Source organism: Semicossyphus pulcher, unplaced genomic scaffold, assembly GCF_022749685.1.
Source record: "Semicossyphus pulcher isolate SPU_LCO1_2020_fin unplaced genomic scaffold, fSemPul1.0.p SCAF_17, whole genome shotgun sequence".
Classification (NCBI taxonomy): Eukaryota; Metazoa; Chordata; class Actinopteri; order Labriformes; family Labridae; genus Semicossyphus; species Semicossyphus pulcher.
In genome coordinates, this window is record NW_027211681.1 from 26,461,592 (window position 1) to 26,475,167 (window position 13,576).

At 41.0% G+C, this 13,576-nt stretch overlaps 1 pseudogene; it reads right to left on the reverse strand.

Moving 5' to 3' along the window:
- The window catches only part of LOC138595072 (B-cell receptor CD22-like), a 14,787-nt pseudogene continuing 1,211 nt past the window's right edge, over positions 1 to 13,576 (reverse strand).

Sequence of the window (13,576 nt, forward strand, 5' to 3'; positions counted from 1 at the left end):
GTAAAAACATTCATCAGTGCAATAAAGTCCCTTTCACAAATGATGAAGAAGTCAAAGACATAAAAAGTACTTGCGATGGTGATGCACCAGTATTACAGTTTGAGAAAATGAGCAGAGGAATATTGGCAATATGTGATAAAATACTTAACTATAAAAAAGATCAAGATCATCAGTGCACATTGTCCACATGGATGTGTTGTTTGTCTGCTGAATGTGTGGATTCCATCAATTTTGCATTTTGACAAATTGCACAGTCAGTTCCTTTAAAAAACTGTGGCAAGGAACAGAAAACATGCTTACCTGGTCCACCCAAACAAACTTGGTTACCTGTTAGTTGAAGCTTAGATTGTCTGTTTTTGTGTTAGCATTTTTACAGGTGCCTTTATGTTGCATTATTGAATAGGTCTGTCTTGAGAAATGTATTCAAACATCTGTTTCCACACTGAGGTTACAGCATGGACTCGTGTTGTGTTCATACTCTTGATTTTTTTGTGACTGTGCTGTACAGTTCAGATGAAGCCTCCTCAGCCTCTTGACGTTTTGATCTGTGGATTTAAACAACACAGATGCATTAAAACAGTGGGAACCAAAACGCTGACTCCTTCAAACTTTGTGCAGCAAAGAAAACATTCACTTAGACTCACTTAGGAGAAGCATGGGCACTCTTAAAGTTGACCATAGTGTATTCCACATCATCCTCATCTTCTTCCTTATCCCTGGGTCTGTTTTGCTTAGCTGGCATTATGTTGGAGTAGAGAGGTTCTTCCTGGTTTTTAGAGAAGCTGATTTTGGTGTAATCAAGGTCGTCGTCGTCCTCCTCTTCCGGTTGTCTCCGTACTGCAGCTGAAGGGTTGTAACTAACTGAAGCGATGTTTAGCTGAAGTGTAAACATCACATTACATATGTAAGTGGGTACTGTAAGCATGAATTGGTCATTTAAAAATACTTCATCAGGCACTACACATTTCTGGGGTCCATATATTTTTTCATGTCCTCCGTTTCTTGAACCCAAGCCGTGTTGTCAAAGCCAAAAAGTGAACCTGAGGTTTGAGCTCACTCCTGTTTTTGTCATTTAAGTCCCTACTAGGCACCATGGAGGTATTACACTATCCTGTATGTGTACATTTCTCCTAGTTAGAAAAAAAGTCAAACCCACATTAACTGGAGTGTAGAGGGAAGCAGTCCCCGTCTTAGAACCTTATAATTCATGATCGAGAATGACTAGTTAAGGGATAACAAGGATAAAGGGCACTATGGCTATATGTTTATGAAACTGGTATGAACAGGATCCAAAGAGAGTCAAGAAGCACGGTTCAAAAGAGTTTGCAGATGAAGACTTAAAAAACAGCACAAAAGTGGATGTATGATACTTGAACTCCATTACCTGTCCCTTGTTGTCTCGCCTCTTTCCGGTTCCGTTGGTTTCTTCTGAAGATCTCTTTTTTCTGAATAGAAAAATGCATGAAGAAAAAAATAACTAAAAAGCTCCGTTGGTGTATAAAATCCCACAGCAACTGAACTGCTCACCTTATTAGTATGAAGATGAAGAGGAATATGACAACCAGAATAATAACAGTGATTGATCCGGCTGCAACTGACTTCATTGAACCTAGGAAACAGTGATTAAACGGAAACATTGATGATTAACGAGGGAAATACAGGTTGTTTGGGTTGATAAGCTGCTGGTAATGGACACAAAATCAAACATAAAATTAAAGATCATCAGACAGCATTCTAAATAATGACTCAGTAACTATATCTTTGCTTTTGGTTTTCCCAAACATGCAAATGATCTGGCTAACATTACAAAATAAGGTATTGAAGGCAGTGTTGCACCCCTTGTGGCTATATATTGGTTATCTCAAATGCTTGGATGACATGACTCTGTAGTTGATTAAACCATTCTTTTATCTTAAGCAATGGACTCTTGAGCACAGCAACTGATCAGAACCTGCTGGCGAGGGTCACAGGACGGCAAGGAAACTCTGCTGCAATGCAGTGGACTGCTTCCTTTGGGTTGGGAGCATTTTAATGCCCCAATTACACAAGATTCATATTTTTGGATTCATTTTTAGCAGCAAGGCAGCAGCAGCATCACTGGATTACAGAGGCAGCAGGTTTCATAAACCTTAACCAGCTAACAATAAGCTCAGACCAAAGTATAACAAAGGCGTCTATGTTGACATCTATTTGGCATGTAGGATTATAGCTAGGTAACTTAATGGATAATGGAAATAAAATGTGCTGTGTCATTTAAAGTTATGTGGCTGTTTATTTAGGTTAAAAAGCGTAACTTACCAAAAACAGCAACGAAATGTAAGCTTGATTTATGGCGTCCTATTCTATTGTGAGCTTCACAGTAATAATTCCCCCTGTGTTCAGATTTGATGTCATTGATGGTGAAGATCGGTCCTGATACTTCCAGAGATTTATTCTCCTTGTACCAGGCATAAGTAGCTGCTGGGTTAGCATCACTGCTACAGGTCAGATTCAGTGAACTGCCCTGCATCACTTCAAATGATGGACTTGCTGATACATTGGTGAACCTTGGAGCATCTGGAGGAGAGCATGTTTAGAAATACAACTGTTTAGGTAAAGAAAAACGAGGTAGCATAAACTTAAGGAATGAGTACAGTGACTTTAAACTCTGAAACCCTTTTTAATGCTACTTCACAACAGGACCTCCTTTTTACCAGTTCATAAGATAACGTGAGTAAATGACTGTTGAAGTCATTTGCTTATGTTTGTACTTACACCGCACATCTATGTGTACAGATGTGGAGTTCATCTGGCCATACGTATTCTCAGATTTGCAGTAGTAGATCCCGCTGTCCTTGGACTTGATGGAGGTGAAAGAAAAAATGCCCTGTAGTTCTTGAAGCAGTGTTATGTGCTCCTTGTACCAGGTATAAGTAGCTGCTGGGTTAGCATCACTTTCACAGTTCAGAGTCACTGAACTGCCCTCCACTATCTCAGCAGAGGGACTCACTGACACAGATGGAAGCTTTGGAGCATCTGGTGGACAAAAAAGGACAAGTTACAAACATTTTTATGCAGGCCTGTTTTTAGGCACGGACTGCCATGAGTTACAAGGAAGTTACGGAGGATAATATGTTGTCCACCTTGCTAAGAAATCCTGCTATAGAGTACAGGCAATTGTTGCTTTCACAAAGCTAGTTAGCAAGCTATAGTTACTACTAACAGACACGGATATGAAACTTGACCACAGTACTAAGAATTCATTTTCAACCTTACATTGGACATCTATAAATACAGATGAAGAATTGATTTGTCTATAATGATTCTCAGATGTGCAGTAGTAGGTCCCTCTGTCCCCAGCTCTGATAGAGGTGAAACGATAAATGCCTTGAAGGTGCCTGAGGTGCTGTTTTGTTCTCCTTGTACCAGGTGTATCTAGCTGCAGGGTTAGCATCGCTGCTACAGGTCAGAGTCAGTGATCTGCCCTCCATGATTTTACCAGGGGGGTTCACTGACACAGAGGGACAATTTGGAGCATCTGGAGGGGATGTGTTTGCAGAAAGGATTATAGGTTGAGCTGTGTTACAATTTCAGTATATACGGGTTTAATAGCATGAAATTTGAAGAGCTGTGTGTAACATTTTAGATGTTGAAGGTTGACAGATATGTTTGATTCCAAGTCCCAAAAACGTTACAAGTCTCCTTAAGCTGTTTTAGTAAATTGCAGCTAACTGTAAATTTCGAGCATCAGAGCTGAGGAAAGTAGGATTGATCAGTGAAGTCTTCTTACGCAAAGAACAGAAAGACTGAAGCTGTTTGTCATTTTTTACTCACATTTCACATCAATGAGGACGTGTTCAGATTTTCTCTGTCCCAGCTCGTTCTCAGCAGCACAGTAATACTCTCCAGAGTCAGAGGCCTGGATGGAGCTGAAGACAAGTTGTGGCTCGAAACTGAAAGGCTGAAAGTCGGGATTCCCATTCTTCTTGTACCAGGTGTAATTAGCAGTTGGGTTAGCATCAGTGCTACAGGTCAGATTCACAGATCTGTTCTCCAGTATCTCACCAGATGGACTCAGCACTGAACAAACCTTTGGAGCATCTGGAGGAGACATCGACATGCAGTACTTAGAGATAAGAGCATTTTATCACACCAAGGGTTTCTTTTTGACTTGTTTTGTTTCTCTTTTTATATTTTTGTCACAGTGGATGCTGATCTTTTTGTTGTTGAATCTAAAAACTGTATAATTAATGGGTGAGGTGAGTCAACCTTTAGTTTAGTTTTAGGAATAAAAACCCAGTCTCTTTTTAAACACTTTCTTCATACTGACAACTGTGGCTTCATCATTGACATACATTAATACATTTATTTAAAAAAACTGTTCTGCTTATTTATATCTGCACTGTAGCTTCTATTACTGTAGCTCTTATATTTTGGCACCTGTTTTAGCGGTTTTTATTTTATCTTCACTTTGCTTTTTAAGTTCTTGTTTTATAATGTTTATGATGATTTATGACGCACTTTGAATTGTCTTGTTGCTGAAATGTGCTATATAAATACATTGCCTTGATATCTTTACAATATCTTTACTTTGCAGTGTGTTTTTAATCCCGAAACAGTGAAGTAAACTCACACACTGACGGAGAGGGAACATTTTCATGTCCTGTAACAGCACAGGAGATTTCTTCTTCCGGAGAAAACCGGCCTTTATAGGATCTCTCGAACTCTCTCGACATTCTCCACTTATTCTTGAACCAGATGTAGGAATAACGACCAGGTGGACTGCAGCTGCTGTGACACCTCAGTTCTGCCTCAACATAATTCTGGTGGAGTCTTATCCTGGTGACCTGTACCTGAAAAGCTGGATCTGAGAACAGGAGACATTACCATTATCACTGGTTTTAGGTAAACTAAATGATGGATGTAGCTACACATCAACACAACAGATACAATTCGTAGGAATCATAGCAAGCATGCAAAGGGCCTGTGTCCACATAGCATTTATTTCCTACAGAAGGGTGCTTGCAGGGTGCTGACAAGTATCACCTGTGCTGGATTTTACTGTCCAGCTCATTTGTTTTCTCACCTCTTTGTTTGAGGTTGTTCTTTCACTGTGAGCAAGAAACCAAGGATGCTGCCCTTCGTACTTTGTCTGGATGAGTTTAACTATGACCACTGTCACTCGATGTGGGTGCATGACACGATTCATCAGAGACCAAAACACAGTGAACTTCACCTTGCCAAGATCTCTAACAAGACGGGGCTGTTTCAGAGGGATCTGCTCCCAAATGCTGCTTTCTTTCTCTATAATGATCATTTTTTGGACATATGGTCCAGCTCGGCCAAATCAAGCTTCTCCTCCATCCTTCTTTCAGAAAAGATAGAGCTTCTTCCTGAAAAGTTCAGTGATTTTAAAATGAAAGTACTCAAAGTGCCTCAAAAAAGGCAAAGCCCTCTGAACAAAGACACTGGATGCTGCACTTTCCTCCAGGCGGCTGTATGCTCATGACCTAATCGGAAACTATTGAAAAAAGATGTGGGGTTTCTGAGAATAACAGGCACATACACAGGCCCTTAGTGTGTTTACTTATACAACAGTAATGTTAAAACATATTGATGATGGTCAACCATTATCACCATGTTCAGTATTCTTCAATGTGCAGGGTATTTTCATCAGTTTGTGTTTATGAGTACCTGTGACAGTCAGAGATGTACCAGGTAAACTGCTCCTCCATTCAAAGTATCCTGCTTTGAATGTAAAGCGATACTGGGATGAATCGCTCTCTCTCAGGTCAGTGATTCTCAGAGTGGAGCGTCCTCTCTCTGTTTCAAGGACCTGAAAACGAGGGTCCTCAGGTCTTGAGTTATGCCACCACTTTTGATTAGGTTCAGTAGTGAACCAGTGTTTTGAGTTATCATCATTTCTGTAACTGTTGTAAGTACAAGAAATGTCCACTGATGAGCCTTTTATGGCACAGATGCTTCTGGCAGTATACGTCACTCTGTTACAGCTTTTACCACCGACACCTGTAGGATAAAAAAAAAACTGTTAACCTCTTTTAAAACAGAGCTGGTGAGGAGTCACAATAGTGGTCGGCATGTAAAAATACAAGTAGTTATAAAGCTCCACCAGATGCTGTTATGTTAGTAGCAAATGAAGTGAGGTAAACTCACACGCTGGAGGAGAAGCGAAATCCTCCTGTCCTTTTAAGGCACAGGAATAGCTGTCTATATAACTAAACGGGACTGAAAAAGATGAAGTTTTTGTTGTCATCTCTCGTCCATTTTTGTACCAGACGTAGGAGGAATGAGCAGGAAGAGGACAACTGCTTTGACACAGAACATTCCGGCTATTATATCTGCTGACCTGCACACTGAGATCTGGATCTTTAAAGAAGAAACAGTTATGTTAGAAAACACTGTCAACATACACAAAACATTGATGTAGTTATTTTTTACATGTTAAATCAAAATGTTACCTGTGACAGACAGAGTGACTCCAGGAGCACCGGTATATCTTCCACTTGGTGTGTTTGTTGTGAATCTGAACTTGTACACAGCAGAGTCGCTCTTCTTTAGGTCTGTGATTCTCAGTGTGTGTCTCTGAAAGTTCCCATCGCTGTATGTCACACGAGTTGTGTACTTTGAGTCTGTTGTCAGATCTACGGGTTCTCCGTCTTGGACATTAGTAAACCAGATTTTTTTTTCAATTTTAGTACTTTGGCCATCTTTCCAGTATGGGTATGTGTAGGTGCAGCTTAGTTCCACTGTTGATCCTTTAACAGCACAGATCTGAGTAGCAGTGTAAGTCACTCCCCAGTCATCCGAACCCTGCACCACTGTAACATAGAGCACATCAGCTGTTTTTTATTATACATGTTTTTCATATAGCCCTGATGCTGACTGCTGACCAGTCCAGGGTGTACTCCACCTCTCGCTCAATGACAGCTGGGAAATCTAAAAATTATTCAGTTGTACATCAGAAATGATCATGCCATGTAACAGTTAAAGACGTACACACTCTCTGCAGCTAATTTTAAAAGCATAGAGGCAGGACAACGATTTAGAGGTTGCAGTGAAGCAATGTAGTGCAGCTCAGGCCTTTAAGACAGTACTTAGTGAACTGGATAAAAAAAGAGCTGAGGATCGAACATTTCAGAAGGGTGTAGTGCATGAAAAAAGTCTGCTGCTTTTCTTTCCGTGGCGAGGCTGCAGCAGAGTGTGAAGAGAAATGTATAACACTGAGGCGTGGTCAACTACTGCGATAGAGAGAGAGCGAGATAACAGCAGCTACTGGTGTTTAATTAAGTCACTTAAATGAGCTTTTATTTCCTGTGAAAATTGTAATTATAAAAAATATAGCAGTATTCAGAAATGAGGAAAAACGTCTCATTTTATTTCTGCATTGACTGGACATGTAACCACAGCTATTGTTAGCTTCTTCTGAAAATAGTAATTTGCAGACTGAGAGAAAATTCTCTCAGTCTGGGCAATGTTTGCATGTCACGACCAGTGGTGGACAAAGTACACAACTTCATTACTTGAGTCAAAGTATAGATACTCAGATATTCGTCCAGTACAAGTGAAAGTTGCTCTGTCAAATTATTACTTGAGAACTTACTGGAGAACTTACTCCTAAAAATACTTAAGTATTCAAACTACTTTTAAAAAAAATCTTAAAACATTGTATTTTCACAATGCATGAGTCCAGTGAAGAATACATGGGTGTACATTCTGTTATGTTCTGTTTATTTAGAAAACATTATTCACATTTTTAAACTCACATGTTACAGATTCACAGATTCGCAGCTCCAAAATAAAAGGAACAATAATAAGAAACACCAAAAATATCTGACGACCAGGGAAAATGTCAGCCGTAGCATCGTTAGCACCACTAAATGAACCGCCTGATCTGAGTGACCTTTGCTCTACTTTCAACCATGGAGACGCGTGAGGTACAGGTACGGCAACACCACTTAGACAAACCTCACGCAGAACTTCACGAACACGGTTTGTTGTCTTTTGGATTTCAGAAAAGAAAAGAAAATTCAGCAGCTAACTTCAGAGCGAAAGTAACGAGAACATTCGGTAACACTTTCTTTGAAGGAGTGTGCATAAGACTGACATTTTTAATGCAAAGTTGACATTGTTTGAGATCAATCTGAGTTAAATTTGCATTTAAAAGGACATAATTGACCGAATGACACTTAATGACAACAGTCATGAACATTCATAAAGACTCATTCATGTTCATGGTTATGGTTATGAAGGTGTCATGTCAGTCTTATGCACACTCCTTCAAAGAAAGTGTTACCGAACATTCATAGTCAAATGAACGATATTTGCCTGTCAAATGTAGCAAAGTAAAAGTAATAATTTTCCCCCAAAAAATAAAGTAAATCTGTAAAGTACAGATACCCAAAAAATGTACTTCCGTACAGCACTCAAGTACATACACTTCGTTACTGTCCAACCCTGGTCACAACTCAGGGTTTAGCCGTCTCCTGGATGACAGCCCTGTGTTTGACCTTCTGCTTTACAAAGCACAGTAGGGCGGGACTATGAGGAACTCTAAAATAACCCTGTGAACCTTTGAAATATCTGAATTTTTTTGCACATAGATGCGTCAATATGTTCATCACTTAGTTGCTTATTTACTTACTCTGTCGGGCTACTACTGTGCATGTTTAAGCAGTGTTCAACTAAAATCAGCTGCCTGCTGGAAAGGGGGCTGATGTGAGCCATGAGAACAAACCAGAAAGCAAAGTCCCGACCCAATAACCAAAACAATACCGGTATAAATTCTGCCTTCAGGGACCTATCAGCCTTTAAATTGACGCTAGTGCTGCAAACGGTGGCTGAAGTTGAGTTTTGAAGATTGCAGCACGATCCATTCATACGTCATCCACTCAAACACAGCTCTACTACCTTTAACGGTAAACGGACTGCACTCACATAGCACTTTCCTCTTCTTGCGACCACTCAGAGCTGCTCTTACACTACATGTCACATTCACCCATTCACACACTGATGGCAAATCTCCATTCAGATGTATGCCAATTAATACCCGACGGCTCTGGCACCGGGAGCAATTTGGGGTTCAGTGTCTTGCCCGAGGACACTTCGACATGTTACTGCAGCTGTCAGGGATCGAACCCCCAACCTTCTCATTGAGAGACGACCGACTCTAGCACTGAGCCACAGCCGCCCACAATGGTGCACCATTCTTTAGTTCAGAATTGTCATAATATAAAGGTAGAAGTCTACAGAGTCTGCTGCTAACACAGGGTCTATTGTAAACAAGTGCACTTCAATTTACAGAAAGAAAAGGTCATTCTTGGTGTCGCAGGGATAGAAGCACATTGCATCACACATCAAATATTTAGTATTAAAACTGCCCTCTGAGTTTCTGTAGTGTGTTTCTGACTTACAGTATAAATATAAAAAGGTACAGTACCTGACACAGATAGAAGGAAGACAACAAATCCACTTGCTGCTGCTGCTGCTGCTGCTGCTGCTGCTGCTAAAGTCATAGCTGCCGCTCAGGTCTCTGTTAGATCAGCAGGAAGATCACATGAGAAATACTGAATGTCAGTTTGTCACATTAGACATTTGTAGGCTACTAGCAAAAAAGGAGAATGTGGTCTTTGAAGGTCTGAGGTTGGTAACGTTGTGAAAAAACGTTTCAAGCTGTAAAGAGACAGGCCTGCTGCCTTCCTCATTACAGCATTAATATGCATGAGCAGTCATATGACTGTAAATCCCCAAGTTGAAATGGAGAAATTGTTCTCACTTTTGTTATGCAAATGATGCAAGGAGTTCTTAAAATATACTGTAGTTTCCAGAAATGCCAGTGATAGCGTCATTTTGTGGCAAGTTGGGACTCTGAGTTCAGAATTAAAAAGCTTTTCTAAAATGTAGTTCAAGAAACGTCTCATTTAGTTCGGACCATTTTTCAAGACTGTTTACGTATGGCAGGTAGCGTTTGATTGACATCTGCGTGGTTCATTAGCACAGCAACAGAACCTGAGACAATCAGCTTTTCGCAGCTCCTAAACAGTATGTGTGACCAGCCTGATTCAGAATTAAGAGGAAGCAGAAGACATCTGAAATCAATCAGTAACATATGTTTCACTTATGTAAATTTATGATAAGTATACCCAATTCAAATCAGGAAATCAGGACATTTTCAGAAATTTAATTAAGAATATTTATAATTTTAATTACTTGAACACTTTTTAGATACTAGCTTTTATGTACTTAAGACCGTTTTTTAACTAGTTAGAAGGTTATTGTGAATTTAGGCTTCCAGTGCCTTTAATTTAAAGTGAAAGTGAAAGTGATCTTTTTCAAAAATTCCTTTGTTCTCTATATTGTTTATAGCTGCTGTTGCCCAAGACTTGAAGACTTTCGACAATGCTGTCATCTTTCATGGACAACATTTCCCACCCCCTGCATGGCACTAACACCACTAGGGAACTCCTTCAACAACAGACTGCTTCAGCCGTTGTGTGATGGAGAGATACCGCAAGTCCTTCCTGCAGCAGTTAGACTGTTTAACCAAGTCTGCTCCCAGTAGGACAATAAAACACACATCCAACTGGAAATGATTTCTGTTCTGTTAACTCCTTATGTGCAATACATTTATAAAAAAATTACTTAGTGAAATAATAATTTCAATGTGCATTTTCCACGTCAACCATTTTGTGCACTGTATGCTTCTACTTTCCTGTTTGCTGCGGTGTAACACTGAACATTTCCCCGTTGTAGAAGTGCTTGGGTTAAACAATGTGTGCAGAGCTATTGTCACGGTTGGTGCAGAGTTTAAATTAGTGTTGAGGACAGCTGCTAAGGTGTGGTTGTTGTGCAACACATCACAGCTTCCTGTTTGAGCTTCGGGGGGCTTGTGGGTTTATATAAAAACAGGAACTGATGTAGGAGCTTTTTGATATAAATACAGTGATGCAGAAATAAGAACTAAAACCCAGACATGCGTTTGCATTTTTGCCCTTCAGCTTCCCTCTTGAAGTCCCTTTTTGGTACATTTCCTGAACTAAGGTCTTGGGTTAGCATGAGCTAAAAGGGTGCTTTTGTTGTTCTACGACATAAAATGCATACATGTATGTATGTATCAATTATACCCCATTTGTGCATTTTGAAGCTTTAACATGTAACAACAACTTTATCAGGCCAAACAAGGACATGCTAAAGCTTAAAGCAATTCTTACCTGTCTGGCACGTCCCTCACAACTTAGTTAAAATTTGAACATGAACAACTCCGTCTACCTTCAAAGTCCCACCCTCTTCCCCCTGCCTGACCTCTGACGCGTGCGGTGAGAGAAGCAGCGCGAGTGAAACGGGTCAATGGAGTCAGAGTCAGAGGCACAGGTAAGTGAAAACTAACCAACAGTAATTAAATAATATTAAATTCTGCATGTGGTATAAAATAAAATTCCCTCCCTCGTAACGTTTAGTTACCTTTTGTAGTCTGACGAACTACCAACGTTACTATCGTAATTATAGCATTTCATCGCCTGTTTGTTTACAGTCAAATGCGTCGTTTTTCGGCAGAATTAATATTTTCTTGCTGTCATAACGTCTTACCTTGCCTGAATTGTCCCGGTAACGTTTGTCATTAAATTAGGAGCAGTTGAAGCAGTTTTGTTTCCAGGTTAACCTTGTTGAGAACCTGTTTTGTCAGCTAACGGTAGCTAACGGTAGCTAACTTTAGCCCTCGTTCAGACGTTTAGCTTCAACATTTTTTTCTTTTAACTTTATGTTATATAGTCACAAAGTAAAAGGCTCTTTCTTTTTTTAAATTGTGGTGCTTCTTGGAGGAGAGTGTGGTTGGAGATCCTGACTACGTTCCGGATCTTCGCGAGGAGGATGATGATGATGATGATGCTGCTGCTGATGATGATGACGACAACGACTCTCCCAGCTCGTCAGCTGTCAGGAAGTTTTCTAGGACAGAGAGTGGAGGGAGAAAGGGCCGCCCCAGGGATACCAGAGGCAGGGGCCGACAGCAGCAGCCTACAGCAAGAACCAGCACAGGAGGTCTAAGAGCCCAGAGAAGGGCAGGTCCTTCCAGGGGCTGCCAGGGTAGGAGCAGCAGGGCCGTGGGGTGATGCAGAGTGGGGAATCTGCTGAGGAGAGGCCCGGAACCAGCAAACAAGCTGCCCCAAGATCCACAACAAGAGCCAGAGGTCAGAGGGCACGTGGACCTACTGTACTCAGTCCTGACGATCTCATCGGAGTTCAATCAACTCTGAGTAGGTTAGGTCGGAGTTAAGTGTGTTCACGCTGACTATAAAAAAGCCAGCATTAATGGAGCCCCGATATCACGATTCACCATGGCAACTGTACACAATAAGAGGTCCTCCTACTTCACACCAATGGAGCTAGAAATCCTCATGCGGACGTATGGCGAACATGAACATATATTTCGCAAGAGAAGCAATACGGCTGCAGCTGCAAGAGAGAGAGAAGCAGCGTGGGAAGAAATTGCTGCTCGAGTGAACGCGTAAGTTTGAATTGGTGTATTAATTAAATATATAATCACGGAATAGAAGCTAAACTTTATAATAATGTTCAGATGTGATGCTTGTCCACGGTGGGTGATATTTGTGATGTGCGGCTGCAGAAGAGTGTGCAAATAACGCAGTGACAGTAAAGAAAAACGGTAACGCTCAAATAAAAAGTGGCTGGAAATGAAAAGACATCTAGTCGGGGTCTGATCATCCTGTCCCGATGAGGGTTGAACTCCCTGCGGAGAAGTGCAGCCCCCTCGTCAACTATGTCGTCGACAAATGGACATGCCATGGTCACAAATAATAATCTTCTTTGTCACACAAACGTATTTATGGTACCTGCTCAAACACACGCGTGAGACGGGCTGAATGAATGAGGAAGTCGAATGAAGGTTTTACAGCCTAGAGGGAGGAGACAGAGCGAAACTCTGAGCTTCCTGAAGAAAACCTGCTCGCGACCAGGTTAGGTTCACAGACTACGTTACCAGAGTAACCAACTCAGAGTTAAAGTTACCTCTCTTTCTGAAACGGCAAACCCGAGGTTTCCCTCATTTCAGAGTTAATAAACTCTGGGTTTTCACTAAACCCGCTTTCTGAAACGGACCCCGGTAGTGTAACATTAAACAAACCAAGCTGTGGAGTCAGTTTGTTTACACTACTGGCCCTAACGCTAACGCTAGGCTACATTTCCCTGCACAAATAACATAATATTACAGAACGATAGTAACTGGTAACTGATGTTATCACATGTAATGTTGTGTTCTAGGATTAGGCAAACTTAACGTACCTGTCCAGCAGAAACTCTGCGACCATCTCATCTCTTTTTAGCTCTGGATGTAGCTGCATTAGCCTCCTCCATTGCTGGAAAGCAGAGCCAATGTTGACTCCAGTCTTGCCTCTTGCCGCATCAAGCTCTTTCTTTAAGGCATCTTTTTGTGAAATAGTCTTCTTTGTCCTGATACTTTTCTCTGTGGGGGCAGCTGATGATGGAAGTGGCGGCTCGCCTTGGTCAGTCATTGTCAGTTCTCCGTTCCTTGCTCTCTCTCACCGCTCTACTGCTCTGCCAG